Genomic DNA, 15,953 nt, shown 5'->3' with positions numbered 1-15,953 from the left:
GCCATTACTCATCCGTGATGCACGGATGTGAACGTGCCTCAAGTGCTCGATATGTGAAAACACAAAAATTCATGCGAAGACACAAATTTAACACAAACTTTCATAAAGCAGAGTGACTGTTCACCCAACATGCACACACACACACACACACACACACACACAAAAGCAATAGAATAATTGCATTTTTGGGAGTTAAGTACCGTATATTAGTGTATACAGTACATATTCTGAGATTTGTATTTGTGGGATGTGAAACTGTATTTGTATTTGTTTGTATAGTGTGTTTGAGAGAGATAAGTCAAAGTAAACTTTATTGTCAATTCTGCCACATGTACAGGACATTGATGGGATTGAAATGTAGTTTCAAAGTACATCACATATGAAGTACTCAAAACATAGTACATGGTACAACATAGTACATAGTATGCAGTCAAAATCCAAGAAGAAAGAGATGCCGATCTGGGACTGAGATCTGTCACTTTGGAGAGTGTCACAGCAGCTAGGAGGGGATGGAAGAGAATCCATGTGGGACAAATTAGGACACTGAAAAGAAAACAACAACAACAACACATAGATAGAGACAACAGCCCCCTGATGAAGGCGTCACTGCAGAAATGTGCCAGCGAGCTGTGCTAATAAATGGCTTTTCTTTTTCTAATTCGAGGTGCCTGGGAGTCCTGTTGGGAGTCAATAATGAACATATACTTTGTTGTTCCTCGGGGAGACATTTGCTCGCGACACATTTCTGCTGCGTGAAATCAATGCTGCCACATAATAGCACAACACAATGCGCAACACACATCACCTGTGACACAAATGTTGAATTATGGCATTTGGCTTTTTGCGGGTAAATTATTTCACTGTGATTTATGATCCAGTGTGCGGCTGCCTTTTATAATGTGGAGTTTTTTGTTCCAATGCAAACACAGATTTCGCTCTGGTGGTTCGGGGCTTGTTTTGGTTAGAAGTGTGAAACTCCACCACAGCGTTTTACTGCACTATATATCGCAAATATGAAGCAATGAAGTTGTTGTGTTTGCTGTAACGCACACACAAGAAGACCCATGAAACCTGTTTTATTTCTGTATTAGTCGTTAAGGTGCAAATCATAACCACCTTTTATTCATTGTCACGTAATGTTGGGTTTGTAATTTCAGTTGCACAGCTGCACAGAAAATAAATGAATCTTTGAATATGAATGAAACTGTGTGTGTGTGACTGTATTTAGTGGGGAAAGTGCTGATACACTCGAGGGCTTGTATTCACCATTCCTGTGAGCGCACACTTGAACACACGCAGCGATCCAAAGGGGATGTGATGAATGTGTCTCCGGAGAGATTCACACATCGGACACAAACCCAGCAAGCTGTCACATTACTGGCTTCAAGCTGTTACTTGGCAGATAAGAACATTTTATAAAATGTATGCGTTACAGGGGAGAAAAAATAATTCTTTACAAAAAAAAACTTCAGACTTCAAAGCCAATCCAAGAACCAAACTGTGCCATTAACATTTTCTGCTGGAGCCACTGAGTGATATCAGCTGATGTGCAGCGTAAAAGCCTCAGAGCGTCAGTGACAAACTGCAGAAATACTACAGACAGCTTGCGTGGGAATCAGTCTGTTTTATTCTTCTGCCGGAGTCAGAAAAGCTTAGAAATGCAAACGCAGTTTCTCTGAGATGAATGAGACGGAAACGTAATGAGCTTGATTCTAAAAATTCAACAAACAAGCCGCCCACTGTCAAAGTGCAGCTGCAGCGCGTTTCCAGCACTTGAAGAACACAAGCCTTCGAGTCACCTTGACTTTTACTTTCTGAGGGGGATGAATCATCATCATTGTGGATTGGCTACGGCCTCCTGCGACCCTCAAAGGATAAAGCAGTATAGACAATGGATGGAAGGAAACTGCATCTGTAAGCAAATGACAATAATGAGAGAAATGGTGAAAAATTATGAAAAAAGTATAAAAATTAGTGTGGATTTACTGCTTGATCTGAAATATGTCCGTCAGCGAGGATGTTACATCGCCTGGAAATGCTTTGTTGTGTTTTACCAGTTCCCCAACAGGAAGTAATTATCCTTACAGAGACGTCAGACCTAAAAACACACACACTCACACCAGCCAGTGGACCTTACACACACACACACATACACACATCTGTGGATTACGAGTGTGTGTGTGTGTGTGTGGCAGCTCTAACCTGATCTCTGTGTTTAGCTGGCGAGGAGTGACGGACATCAGGACTTCTGATCCCTGAAAAAGGATGGACAGAGGACAAGTAAGGACAAGTAACTGCAACTACAATGACTTAATTATTACTTTATATGTCAAATACAAAGCACAACCTCAGCACAAAAAAGAAGTGTAGAAGTGCATCTTGTAGTTTATTCCAAATACCCCACAACCCCTTAGAATTTAAACTGTAAAATAATATAAATCTACAAGTCCTACAACATTGGAATGTGTAGTTTTACAAGAGTTATAGGGATATTAAAAATAAGCAAGCATAAGAAGCGTCAGTAAAAGGATTAAAACGTATTGAGCTTGGACAGACAATGGAAATTCTGCTGTTATGAAATAAGATTATAACTTTGTCAGTTATAATATCATAATTGTCTTAATTATATAACACAGAGAAAAGAACATGATGGCTCCTGAGTAAATATTTGCTTTCGCTAATTAATTTCTTGTTTATTTGCTTCTTAATTAATCAACTACTCATTTGGGAAACAAATCAAAGATATCTAACGCACAAATCTCCGTCTGGCTTTGGTGCAGCTGTAGACTTTTATCCTCTCCCTCTGCATTAAGCACAATATGTGTCTCGAAGTGTGTAGTGAAGTTGTACATTGGCAGCTGCTGTTGTGGGAACAAATGTGATCAGTGGAAGATGAAGTCTTTTACAGGACATAATGCGGCTGAAACTAGGCCCAAACGCACATAGACGGCCTTCGTTGTTGTTCTGTCTCACTTTGCACTTTATATTCCAGCACACATTACCATACAAGATGCACATACATTAACACCTGCACTCACACTGAGAAACACACACACGGGCTCATTTTAACAAGGGAGCTACAGAGGATGGACTGTCGAGACACTGCCAGGTGAAAAGTGTGATGATGGGTTGTTGGCAGCGGCTGCTGGCTGACGACCAGCACTCCATGTAAGCCCTCCAGGTGTGTGTATACACTAAGTGCGTGTGTGTGTGTGTTAAGCTATATGTTGTACATGGTCCCCATTTTGTAACTGGAAAGTGCCAGTCAGCAGTTAAACTGCCGCGGGGGAGCACAGGGGAACACTTAGCCATCAGAAACCTTGACATCCGACACAACATTATAGAATACAACTATGCTGCACCTCTATAGAAGCAGGGACCTGGATGTACAGGGTTGCCATGAAGGCACCAGTCAATTTGCACTGATGCAAATACAGTTCCTGCCTGACATCAAGCATCAGGATGAGCCTGCAGAGAAGAGGCAGTCGAGTATCAGGCATGCCCACCGTCAAACGTTAAAGGAACACTATGTCGTGTTTTACTGAGTAACAGCGCCCTCTGCAGCTATAAGTGATTCCTGCTCACTGAAGTTACATCAAGCAAGAACGGGACTTTGTCGTGAGGAGTGGTAATGAAATCATCAACATTCTGCCGAAGTCAGTGTCGCATCTATTTTATGATTATAAAAGTTGCATAGTGTTGCTTGTTCGTTAAACTCTCCTCTGCATTATCTCAAATCAAACTCCACATCTCCTGAGCAAGTTCTTGGGACATGTGTCACCATTACTGATACAGCATTGTCTTGACAACATCAGAACATTTGATAAAATACATCCATTAAAGTCGTCTTTTCAAATCCTCAGGCTGAGCGCTGGAAAACAATTGGCATCTTCTTTTTTGCAATGTCCTAAGTCTCTTGATGATGGACAAGCTCAATTTTGATAAGCTGCTACACCACTGACCTGCATTGCGAAGGGCTGCAAACACAGTAGTTTTAATGAGCTCTCTGTCTGGGAGTCCATTTGACTTTAATAAGCTCATCAATCTCTATCTGCTGTCCCCCAGGTGTAGCCAAATCAAAATGTGGGTGAGTGAACGTGGCTCCCATCCTTCACTTTCCACAGCCAGACACTCGTATTGATAAATAGTCTAATTGAAACCCAGAGAAGAAACTGTTTACTTTTATTTTAGTTTTTTGCTCTCTCATTCAGCCTCAAGGTTTTAGAGACACGTAAAGCCGGACTGGTTGAATATGAAGGCCCTGATGGAGACGGAGGGTGAAGCTCAGACACGATGAGCAGTAGAAAATGGAAGGAATTACATCAGACGCACAGCCGACTTTAGTGGCTGATGTAATGGCTGAAAACTGGAGGTGATGACACCGCACCTTGGTGTCTTTCAGTGGACGTTGGACCGGCCACCTTCTCGGTGAGCAGCAGACGCCGATTAGTCAAAGTGGGTCTGACAGCACCTGTCATTCGTGTATGTCAACATGAGCCATTAGAAATGCCTCAGACCCAAACACTTTTCCAGGATTTCAAAAGTAAAACCCATTTTCCGAACGCTGAATTGCGTCATGTCTCAATAAACTCTCAGCTAACTTTATTTACATTTTCTGTAAATTCTCAAATAATGGTTGTCAAATATTTACCTCATTTGTATGAACCCTGAATTGATGGCAAAAATATTGGTGTAATTAAATCTGGTCATTGCTATTTGCCCCGTTTCCCTTCACTTCACTGACTGTAAAGGAAACCTGTGGGACCCCATTTTAAATAGCTGTTTTCAGACATGCATTGATGTTGTAGATATTTTCCAGAAGTTTTCCAGAGGGGCTGTGTATGAGAGTGCAATAAAGTGAGCCCATGTGAGAATACAGCAGGAGAATGTCCAGTAAATTTGTCGCAAGAGAGTGGGCTTGTCTATGACGTTTCTAAAACGCAACAGACACAGAACTCCGTAACCCTAACCTAGAAAATATCCATCTCCAATTTTCCAATGTTTGGGCTCAATTAAGTATTTACGGTGAATGTAAATATGAAGTAGGCAAGTTTTAAATGTTACATGAAGCAATTATTTAAATACCAGCATTTATTTACGTAATATACAAAAAAAGCCTTTTAAGAATTTAGGTCAAAAAGAAAAACATCACTTGTAATTTTACACTCGACAATGTCATACTGGTTTGAATATGTGTTGGAATTAAATACAAATGAGAATCAAGCCACTCCTGATTCCTCGCGAACACTGAACCGCAGCAGCAACCTGACACCTCTTTTGTGGCTCAGGGTAAAGTGGTAGCCACTGACAGATTTGACATTTAGCTGGACTGTCAACAGCACAAAGACGGAGAAGGCTGGAGCAGCAAATTGTTCTGATTTCTCAACCTCCAGAAAAGAGACTCTTCTAAGTGTGGGTGTAAAACAATCATTCTAGGAGAGGATATATTTTCAGATATAACACAACCAAGCACACTGTGAAGCAGAAACTTGGTGAAAAGTCCCCGAGAGGTTGTGGTAGACGAGGTTCTCTTTCTGGAGATGGTGAGGGGATCTTCTTAACTTGTAACTAATTTATATGGCATACCTTCAACAATATTCCCCTTACATTCAATAAAGCTGCACTCACAGATATCATAATAAATATTCCATTTCCTCATAAACATCCAGGGATATTGGTTAAAATGTAAAAAGAAAAAAGCCCTGTCACCCTGAACGAGTGCTTTCTTGGCCGATGTCCCATTCTTCCACAAAGTTTCGTAGATATCTCTCACGTAGTTTTCGGTTAATCCTGCTCACGAACAAACTGCCAGCAAAACAACGGAAGTAACTAATGTACATCGTAACATTTATTTTGCAACATTTATCACTGACATCCTTCATTTATGATTCATTTGAAACTTCCTGTAACAAACCACTGTTCCTGGATAATGTTACACTAACTCTTGTTTGAGTCATAATCCTTTGTGTGACCTTAGTCGCCATCATCACAGCTCATTATGTCTGTGCTGATACACACCCGTGGGTGTAAACCTTCAATCCATTTTTTAAAGTTTCCTAATTGATGGCTTGACGTATTTATTATCCCTGCATGTCACGGCTGGTTTGGAAACTTTCACGAAGTGCGTGTTGGGTGTGATAAAGTGTCTCCTCTTCTCTCTCAGCATCTCAAATCACTGCCAGATGAAAATCTCTTATCACCAAGGAGTCTGTTTTTCTAGGCTCGGTACAAAGTCGATTGTTGTCTGATTGATGACGGGATAAATCACACGGCGGCTTACGAATTGGATGTAAATGTGTCTAACGTCCAACAAGCCTTGACACCCTACTGAACACAGGCGAATTTCATCAGTAATGGAGAAAATAAAGTGTTATTTCTGGAATTGAAAGATCTGCACGCTGCAGTGATGATATCTGTTGGGGTCTTGTTCCGCTGTCTTGAGCTCCTTTCACTCAGAGGGGGAATGAATGTGCTACCAAGCCGTGACAAAGCTAGATCTATTCCCCAAACAAAGTGGCCACTTTGGTCTGGAATTTGACATGAGTGATGACCCCATCGCTCTGTCCCAACATTCTCCCTATTCAGGAGATGTGAGCCGTGGACACTGGGGTTTGTGTTATTAGCCCCGTAGCTACAGAGGGTTAATGATGCAAACCAGCGAGGCAGTAAACATCACAGAGGAGGAGGGAGCTGATCTGAAAATGTCTTTTTCTAAAGCAGAGTAATTAAGCTCGAGACTGTTAAACTTCTTTAAAAATGAAGCTGGAACAACCCTGGTCATAGGAGCAAAGTGGCCCCTGCTCCCCACCTATAGGGCATCTACCTGGAACATGAAAACCTGATCTAACTATGGAGTAACTTAAAAAGAACAAAAGTAAAGAAGATGCATGAGCAAAGGCTTGACAGCCATAAAGCGTAAATCCTTCGAGCCATCAGACGGCACAACACCACAGTACAGCCACATTCCAGACAGACAGAGAAATATACAACACGCGGTAAAATCGTAACACTGTGTTTCAGTCAAGTCAACAAATGCTTTTAATTCCCGGCTTTATCTTGGTACTTAAAATCTAAAGTTTGCAGCTTGTCAGCCCATTTATAGTGTGGACTCAATATTTGGCAACACATTTAGGACCTTTAATGGGGATTTTACTGCCAAGTGTCAGGCCCACCAGCAAGTTTTTTATTATCAAGATCAAGGATTTTGTCCTTATTGTCAGTCCACTTCCCTGTTTCCCCTCCCCTGAATAAGTCGCCTGTGTTAATGCTGTGAAACCTAAAGTCCCTTTTAATGACACTGCATTGAAGTAGGCAGGGCTGTCATTTTGGAGATGATTGAATAGGTGGATGCACAGACAGGGATTCATGGCTCATCTCACTTTTATTTTATTTCAGGCTACATTTACTGATGTTCCCCGAACTCTCCTCTCACAGGAAGTTATGGAAAGAGGAGGGGAGGGGGACCATTAAAGTGGGGATGTGGTCGACTTGCTGTTTTGACAATGATAATGACAAGTGGCACATTAAAAAGAAATTTGTGCAGTGCTTAAAATGTGCTTATTGTTCAATATTTTATTTAGTTCTCTAATCACCATAATCTAATTCACATCATTGCTGTGTGATAATAATAACATAAGCAGGTCTGGACAAAAGCATTTTTATCACTTTATCTATCATTGTGAGATTGGATGTATTTTGACATTTTCACCAAGTTCCCATCAAATAATCACTTTTTATTTAGGTGACTGATAATTATGCAGGCTTGAAATTTGGCCTTGGCAGAGGTATTCGCTCACTTTCACTGAAACCCGCCGCCGTCCAACATTTACAGTTCTCGAGAAAAGACTTTCCATCAGCTATGCACGTGGTGATCGGATCAGTGTCGAACAAGAAACTCAAACGACAGAGATTTCTCCATTTGTCGATGGATAATGTGAAATTATAAGATAAAGACTGCTTCATGTTGTGAGCTGTCAGGCCTCAGTGCTCAGTGAGATCATTTCAAGACCTGGAAATAGTTTTTCACTTTCCTAAAGCAAGTCTTTTCTACTGATATATGAATTAATTTGGGATAGAATTAACCCAAACAAATTAAAAGGTTGGATATGCCTCCAAGCTCATGTGAACTTACTGAAATAATAAGCTTCCACTGCTCATGATATTAAACTGCATGACTTAACCCTCTCCATCCATTATCCTAAAAGAATCGTGCAGGGGGCTGGAGCCAAACAAAATGATATGAATTTTGATTTGACACATTTATTCTTCTTTAAATCACCATTTGAGATTTAAGAAGCAGACAGACAGACTTGTAACTGGCAACAGGTAAATGGTCTAAAATGCAGACTGACAAAGTAAATATAGTGAAATGCAGTTCACGTTCACCAGGGGCCTGCTGTCATAGAAGGGAAACAAATCAAAAAGGGGCCGAGGCAGAAAAGCAGGTAATCACACGAGCAGCAGGATGTGGCAACGCGTAGTGAGGCAGAAAAATGATTACAGGCAGGTAACGGCAGAAACAGGTACAGGTAAGAAATATGGTTGAAATGCTACTTGGCAATATAGACACTTTGGCAGATTGGTACTGAGCAGTGACCTCTCTCTATACAGTTTCAGGTTACTTCTACTGTAACCTGTGTTTTTTGTGTCAAACAGGTCACGTACACATGTAATAGTATCAAGTCTGTCTGCAGACAAACACTCAATGTGAAGAGAATCAACCTTTCCAGTAACTAATAACTAAGTTGTAAGCCGGTTTCAGATGTGCTTGTTGACAAACTCATGTTCTGTGATGCCGCCGATGATGCGATCTCAACAACTGCTGATCCAAAAACACAATCGACACAACGCTTCCTGCGAATCTTCAACAACCCGCCGGCTGTCACGATGTCGCGCCAGTGAGAAACTCTAAAATGACTTTTCAAACTTTTCAACTCTTGGAATGTTTTGAAATACGCTTCACCTGTGCCCCTGCCTCCGTTGTGTATTTAGCCTCAGTGCTCCCCGTTCTCCTTGTCAGTTCGTGTGTTCCTCTCCCCGGTCTCAACCTCGTGCTTCTGTTCTCTGGAGTTCGCTCATGTTTCTGTTCCCTGGTGTTTCCCTGAATATTTTCTGAGTTTGGGTTTTCTGTTCTCGTCTGTCTGCCAACCAACTGGAGCGAAAGCCTTTTATGTAATACGCTTTTCACTGAAAATCAGAGCTTATAGCACCTGCCAAGTTGGACGTTGATTGGATGAGAAACACAGTCTCTGGATTTATTATCAGGATAAATCAATATTAAACTGGGTTAATGGCTCTGTTGTGTTTTTCTATTTGGTAAAAAATACTGAATTACATTGATCTTTTTGTTTTCTAATGTTGAATCAACAGTTTTGGTGATCTCCGGTCATGTCATTGATCACATTTTTCCACTAGGTGTATGTATATTTAAGCTTGTATTTGACTCTTGGTGTTGAGTCATTAGTCTTTAAAATCTGCCAATGCCTTTCCCAGCACCTAATTCTTTTTTGTGTTTTTAGCCATAGACTTTTGAAAAAAGGACACGTCTCCACTTCCTCCCATTGTGCAAAAAGATAAGATAATATATATCCTGGATATAAAAGCACTTCGGACATCATTTGGACCCAGAGTCTGCGCAGTATGGATCGAGGTGTGGAGCCACGGTTTTGAGGTGATGATACATGCGCTCAACCGATAGTGAGTTAGTCTCAGCTGTCAATCATGATATTTCATGAATCCAGCTGATTTGGCTCCACTTTTGTGGAGCTGTCATGTCTTTCATCTTAATATACAGTCTATTGATGGTCCAAGATATGTGTCCAAAGTCAGTGCATGTTTTAGAACATGTGGAGTATCTCCAATATCAAACACCTGCCCACACACCAATGATGAAAATAGATGAATTGTTTTGAGTTTGTAAATGCTTGAGCGTACTCTGTGTATACGTGTGCAGGACTGCATGTGTTATGAACTCTGAGAGATGTTCTCTTCACCGGGAGGCAAAACACAGAGGACGGTGATAAGTGAGTCATTGGGTCGAAAGCATAATTTTCTCAGCAGATCAATGGTGGTGGGTGTCATCGTGCACAAACCATCTCTCACATTCAAAAACATTCATCTTGCGTATTCCTGCACACACTCAAATATACGCACGTGAAAATCCCCCGGGGTGACCTGTCGCAGCACCACTTACGATGAGGTAATCACTTGCTCACGCTAGCAGGCAACACAGAAAAAAAACCCCATCAACCTGACACACTCACTCCAGGCCACCAGCGCTAATGAAGACAAGCTACCGCACTCGCGAGGCAAATATGAGGAGAAATGTGATTATGAGCCCCTTAAATGCAGCACGAGTCAAGTGTTGAGGGACACACCTGAGTCTTCAACTCACCCTGTTGCCTGGTTACGGTGGTAGCTTATATTTGTACCCCAACCCCGAAAATGCCATGGGACAGTTTGAGAGATATAGTTTTAGTGTGTTCTTCCTTTTTAAAGAGCGTATATAAAATACTACAATCCTTTAGCAATGATGATGCTAGCCTGGTAGGTTAAGGCTCGTTTATGATCAACATTGGATACGTAAACAGTTGGAGCCTTCTGTCTACGACTATAAGCAGTACTGCTGGAAATCGTGGGGTTAGTGTAGCCAAAAGACCCTCTCGACTCTGCACTGCCCTCTAGTGGATGCATTGCTTAAACACACATGTCTGTTTTCGTACATAAACGCGGCATAAAGGAGAATTAGCAACAACTAAATCACATGACTCCATCAAATCATTAATTAGAGTGTCGCAATCCAAATGTTTTTGCGTCAAAGTTGTTTATCCCCCCGCCACCGCACCCTTCGTGTGATCCAAGTCTTATATGACGTTAAAAAAAAGCTTTCACACACATTCATACAGCGCTCTCATATCCTGGACTCCTTCTGTCACCCAGTCTTGCAAACCATTGTTTGTTTGGTTCCTGTGCAAATAATTGATTGTAAACAGGCAAGAGGCTGTTTGTCGTAAACTGCCCTAAAAACCCAACTGAGACGCATTATTCAAAACCCAGAATTCAGTGGAATACAAGTGTGTGACTGTAAATGTACTGTCTGTGTTTCAAGTAACTGACAAAGCCGTGTGCAGTGTGGTCTATCCTAATCTATTCTGCAGCAATCTCTGCTGCGCTCTGTCCGACCTGAGAAAGTCTCCTCCACTGAGACAAAACAGGAGATTACAGACAAGAGCAGTGGTGACATTGAGCTACCATCTGATGGAGAGACGTCTTTCCCACGACCACAGCGTCTCCAGTGAGACCCAGACACCTTTAACACTATCAAAACAAAATGGAAAGCACAAACGTGTGTGTGTGTTTATGCCAGAACACGTCTGCTATCACCTGTTGTCGCCTGTGCAAAGTGAACACACGGAAAAGTCACACAGCAGAGGTGTGTGTATGTGTGTGTGTGTGTGGTCCAGTTATTACTCGTTAACAAATGCTAAGTGGTTTTGTTAAGTAAGTTTTCAGGAAGTCAATATAAGTCAGTACTGTCCTCCGAAGTCATGCACACACACACACACACACACACAGAAAAGAAAGAATCAGATAAGAAGCTGAGATAAATTATTATCTCAGTACGTGAGGAGACAAAGGGCTGAGATGGGCGGGATCCTATCTGCTGTGAGATGAGTGTTCTGGTTGACTGGCAGCCACAGACAGAGCAGACACGAGGGTCCAGAGCCAAACCACAAAAAACGCTTTCTCACGGTCTTTGCTGGAGATTCCTGCTCAGTTTAGTTGAGCCGCTTCACAAAGTCTTCAAGCCTTTTTAGTTGAGAAACTTTGAAAGCTTTGAATTTGTTCATCCATGCATATGGCAGCATATATCGTAAATACAATTATGACTCAGATAGTTTTTATAGGAGAGGAGACAAACTGGTCCGATACGTTTGTGTGAGTTTCTCTAAGCTTGAAATTATGTTTGTGCACTAATTTTCTTTGTCAAATGAATTTAGACATACTTCCTGGCTGGATTATATAAAGTGACACTCAAGACTGTCATGGCAGATTGAATTGCTCGCTAAGCACAGGACCGAGCTCAGGATTCACAGTATCTATAGAGTTGCACAGGTTATAAGGTTATACAACATTTACAAAGTGCTTTCCATGACTGAATCTTGAATTATGCTGCATTATCACTAAAATCTAAAATCATATCATATTATTTAGTTACATTACTTTAAAAACGTATTTACATTCGCAAACTATTAATTATTCTCTGAGAAATCAACAAAACAATTTAAAAATCTTGCAATGTTCCTCCTGGATTCATCCCCTGATCTGGGTCCACACCAATACTGAATGGGGTCTTCTTTTGCATCGGGACGTCTTTGCGTATTCTTGCTTATCTACAAACAAAAAACACACATTTTATTACATCTACCCCTGAGAGCAGGTTTTCACCCGTGTAAAGGAACAAGCTGATGTTTCTTTTAAAGCAGGATTTCCCAAAAACTGCTTTTACTTACTACAACTAACGGCTTTCAACTAAAGTTGGTGGAAGATGAGACATCAGAATAGAAAGAACTCAAAATGTTTTGGCACAGGTTGAAACAAAGAGGAAGACTCAGGAGTTTGTTTGAAATGTCTTTAAAAATGCTTGTTAGGGTGTTTTTTGGACATTTTCACAGATCTGCTCGGGAATAGTTTGTGGATATTGATGAAAAACATGGTTTGACATGGAAGGTAAAAGTATTTGCCTCGTGGAGAAGAGATAATCGACCCTTAGACGTGCCGTGAATATATTGCAAACATACATAGTGCTTATCTGAATCATTTGCTTATCACTGGTCATACTGGTGCATTTTCAATGAGAGCAACTCTTTAAAATTCCACCCCGGACGGCATTTGTGCAACAGAAAATCAATTTACATTTTTATTAAGTGGTGCTTGATTGAAAATGGCAACGCTTCCTTTGAATCACAGTCACAGACTCTCCAACCAAGGGTCAGCAGCTACCAGAACAAAAACACACACAGAGATATTTCACCGAGGTGAAAATACCTCGGCAAACATTTCCTCCTCTTAGAGAAACACCGGTTGGCTTTCATCAGCCATCATACATGTGTTAGAGTGGATGAGACAGAGTGTGGCGAGGGGAAAGTGTGCACCTCTCATTTGTTTAATGTTGGTGCAATGGTGGAGAAAATGGCTGAATAATACATGACAAGATGTTTTAATTAGCAGGCGACGAGGGGCAGTGTGTAATTAAAACAGAGTTGTGGTAGGAAAAGGTCAGAGGCTGGTGCTGCGGCTCGGAGGAAGGAAGTGATCTGCAGGGGGAAGAAAACATTTAATGTTTTCAAGTCTCTCAACATCTCTCCTTGAGTCTTTATAAAAAGTCTGTTTTAAATGGTGCCATCAAAAAGTAATGTCCACAGCGTTGCACAAGGTTTCGCTAATGGTCCATTGTTCAAATGCGAGAATGAGATCCAACATTCACAAGAATAACATCTCAGGAAAGAGTCTGACCTATGAAAGACATCAAATATCTTGATGATGATGAATGAAAATATTAAAACACATCATAAAATATATTTCTATAAATATAATATCAAGGTGTTAGTTTGAATATCTTCTGTTGATAGAGGGTAACGAGGTTAATGGTATTTCATTAAATCACATCCTGAGAGATTACCGAGGCAACGCTTTCCTCACGCTTCACCTCGGCCATTAAAATGACCAAATTTTGGTTAATTATTTTTGCGCACTGAGAGAAAAGCTTTTTTAAAACATCATTACTCTCACACCGTATATTTTTAACGCGTCTATTTTTCACCCTCTGTCTGAAAATCCTCCTTAAAAATCTCCTTTGATTGGTTCCTAACCCGGAAATGTACCAGGAATGCAAACGTCACTTCAGAAGCAGCGTTTTCTGAGCAGTAGGATTCTCCTCTTCAGAGATTTCTGCCTTTGGTACCTAAGGAGATTTTTTACGTGCACAAAAAATCTGCAGCGGACACTAAAGTAAAGGGAAACTCAAATAAGGAAACTTTAATGATTCTCCTCCGCCTTTTTAAAAATGAACAAAATACTTTATTTCAACTAACACCGAGGGGATGTTGGAGATTGAGGCTCGTTGTTAACGCACATCACTTCACGAACAAATGTTTTAAAAAACCTCCTCATTAACTATACATGTTAAAGTGGAGGAGTGGGAAACAGCTGAAACCTTGTCAGATTTTATTAAATCACGTACAAGCTGCGGTAACTTACGTACGCAGAGTTTGAAAAAAACTCTCAAACCGGCCTTTGACTATTCCCGGCCCGAGGAGCTCAGAAGCTGCCGTGACTGTAACTTGTTCCGACACTGTGACGGGAAGGAGCTCGGGAACAAAGCTCGACACCACGAGGCCTCCCGTTCTCCCATAAGACATATTGCTCACTCGCCCTCGCACACATACACAAACACCACGAGGGGGGGGGCTCCTCGCGCACCCCACACTGAAATCACTGAAATCTCTCCCCCAGCACCTCCACTGCCTGAGTTATTACCTGTTTCCATTATATCTCTCACGCAGGGGCCAATAAAGCTTCGAATCAGCTTATGAGAGCTGAACATCTCAACCTTCATTATTAAGACGTCTATTACTGTGAGGAGAAGCACAAAACACCAAGAGTTGACACCACTGACAAAGTGGAGGACAAAACGAAAAGCAAAATGAACTACTTCCGAGGGAAACAGATGGGGAGAGAAGAGCAAATGAAAGGGAAATGAAATGAGATATCCTCATGCGAGGGGACAAGTGGTGAGACGTCAGCAGGCAGCAGATTGTCGCTGCGGCTGTGGAAGTTTATCGGTGCACCCACAGCGACCGGACGTGGTGTTTATAAGATGTGAAAGGAGGCTACTGTTATTCATGTGTGATTCCTGACCCCAGAGACCAGGGGAGGTCAAGTGTACACACACACACACACATGCAGCACTGTCACAAGTCCACTGGGTATTTATTACTTTCTACTTTCTAAAAAAGTTTGTTTCTTCTCCGTGTGAAATGTTAGTAACCGTTAAATTTCACACACGCATGCACTTCAGCCTGTGCACACTAAATTTAAGAGTTCCAGTGTGTGTGTGTGTGTGTGTGTGTGTGTGTGTGTGTGTGTGTGTGTGTGTGTGTGTGTGTGTGTGACAGTCCTGGTGAGCTAACAGGAAAAATCCCTCAACTGTTGCCCTGAGAGAACATGTGAAGGCAAAAAGAAATCTCACACTGTGCTCGGCCTGGCTTCATTTTCCTGCAGCGTGGACAGAGTCAGTCGTTGGCTCTGTGCTGCTCCACTACATTTTGATGGGTTTGTTTGCTCCAGGCGAGACTTTTTCAACACGCCACAAAGCAGAATGGTGCTTTGAAGGAAGGACGGCAGGGACTGGGATGAACAGACGGCTTCTGTGAATCAGAGGGAGCACAGCAGAGATAAGACCAAGATTTGTTTTAATAAAAAAAAAAATCTAATTATAGTCCAAAGTGGAGAAGATTTGAATTCAAATGCTTTTTTCAGATATAAAAGCGAATGATTTGCTGGTGCCTGAAGAAAAAAGTGGGAATATTTTAAGTGAGGTCTGATTGTGATGATTTAAAGTTTTCTGTGGGTACTAGATAAATCCAGGTTTCACTCATGTATAAAAAGGAAATAATACATGACCTTAAGGTTGTTTTTTTCCCCACCTAATCAAGATATATACATTTGCATAAAACTAACGTTAGGTCAGAGAATTCCTCAATATTTTTGTTTTCGAACAGACACATACACTTCATGCTTGTGGAGTTCACTATTCCTGCAGCGGGATGGTGAGGAACAAACTTTACATTTATATTAAAACATGCGTGAGTGGTAAGAACACAGACAAATATAACAAAAACTAAAGTTTTATTTTAAATCATGTATGAGAATGAACTGCAACTGCTGGAAAC

At 41.3% G+C, this 15,953-nt stretch overlaps 1 long non-coding RNA gene across 1 annotated transcript; it reads right to left on the bottom strand.

Moving 5' to 3' along the window:
• Positions 1-13: 13 nt before the first annotated feature.
• Positions 14-4,664, bottom strand: LOC138407165 (uncharacterized). The gene is made up of 3 exons (XR_011240579.1): positions 2,203-4,664; positions 1,800-1,912; positions 14-499 (listed from the first exon to the last, which is right to left on the bottom strand). It is a non-coding gene; the product is annotated as an uncharacterized lncRNA (long non-coding RNA).
• Positions 4,665-15,953: the final 11,289 nt, after the last annotated feature.

Source organism: Paralichthys olivaceus, chromosome 3 (genome assembly GCF_024713975.1).
Source record: "Paralichthys olivaceus isolate ysfri-2021 chromosome 3, ASM2471397v2, whole genome shotgun sequence".
In the NCBI taxonomy this organism is placed as follows: domain Eukaryota; kingdom Metazoa; phylum Chordata; class Actinopteri; order Pleuronectiformes; family Paralichthyidae; genus Paralichthys; species Paralichthys olivaceus.
The sequence above is the reverse complement of the archived record's forward strand: the minus strand, read 5'-3'. Positions and strand labels throughout refer to the sequence as shown.